Source organism: Arachis ipaensis, chromosome B09, assembly GCF_000816755.2.
Source record: "Arachis ipaensis cultivar K30076 chromosome B09, Araip1.1, whole genome shotgun sequence".
NCBI classification, from domain to species: Eukaryota; Viridiplantae; Streptophyta; class Magnoliopsida; order Fabales; family Fabaceae; genus Arachis; species Arachis ipaensis.
This window is the reverse complement of record NC_029793.2, coordinates 79,378,043-79,379,564: the sequence shown is the minus strand read 5'-3', so window position 1 is coordinate 79,379,564 and position 1,522 is coordinate 79,378,043.

Sequence of the window (1,522 nt, the reverse complement as noted above, 5' to 3'; positions counted from 1 at the left end):
GTTGCTCAGATTAGGTAATTTTCTTTTTGTTTTCTTTTCAAAAAATTTTTCAAAAATCTTCAAAAATTTCTCATCTGTTTTCGAAAAAAAAGTTTTAAAATAAAAATGTTTTCAAAAATAAATTATTCTATGACTTCAAAATTTTTAAGAATGAATTCTAGTGTTTCAGGAAGCATGGCTGGCTGTAAAGCCATGTCTAATACAATTGTAGAGCATGTTAGACGTGTCATGTCTGAGTTACATACTAAAGCTTGGCTGTTTCGAAAATATCTTCCCTCTTTTTCAAAAATTTCTTTTTAATTAACTAATTATTTTTATTTTTAATTTAAAAAAAATTTCGAAAAAATACTAACAATTTTCAGAAACCATTTTCGAAAATCACTAACTCTTTTTCAAAATAAATTTCGAAAATTATCCCTCCCCCATCTCATTCTATTTATTCATTCATATCCTAACATCTCATCTCACCTCTCTTCCATCCTCACAGTTGTGTTTCTTCCATTATATTACATTCTTTGTCTCCCCCTCTTCTTCCACTCACACAGGAATCCCTATACTGTGGTATAAAGGATCTCCATTATTATTATTATTATGGAGTTGTGATCACACGTGCCATTACCAGGGATTATTAAGATCCCAATTCATTACACCATGATCTCTTTGGGGTATTTTTGATTTCATACAAATACAAAGAGACTAACTTTGAGGATCACAATTTCGTCCACCAACATCCCAGGTGATATAATCATCACCCTGCTGCAGGAGGCGTCGGGTTCCTTGCCACCAATGCGACGCTTCCCCAGTGAGCAAATAGGTAGCGAACTCCACACGCTGCCCTTCAGGTACCACCTGCGCTTGCAGTGCTCGTTCCATGGCCTGAAACCATGTATCGGCCTCAGTCGGGCTAGTGGTTCCCTTGAACTTAGGTGGATTAACCTTCAAGAAGTTTGCCAGTGTCATCGGGCCCTGAACTCCACCTCCGTCATTACCATGGTTGTTCATCTGTTGAACAAGAGCCTCAGCAGTGGCTTGCATAGCAGCAGCCATGTTCTCCAACGCAGTCATAAAGTTCACCGGGTCATTAGGGTTAATCTCTGATGCACGAGCATTTGTATGACCTCTCCCACGGCCTCTACCGCGTCCAAGAGGCGCCATCTGGTTCCTATACACACCAAACAATCGATATTAAGTTGATCAGTCTCAATATTGGGAGTTCAGTGCTTTAAAGTCCCAAATGCATGTTCATGAACATTTATGCCAATTATATCAAGCAGATATACTAATAGCACATAACACACATACAGAGAATGCACAGAAGCATAGTCAGTCCGTCCCTCAGGCTCTACAGGAACGAACTGCTCTGATACCATAATGTAACACCCTACCATACAAAGTCTTATGCTTAAGTCATAATCCAGAGAGGGCAAGGTATTACGACCTCTAAAACAAAAATCTAGTACGTATAGTAGTGTGAATAAGGATTATAACTAGGAGCCTTTGTAGAAAAAGGGGTAAACAAAAA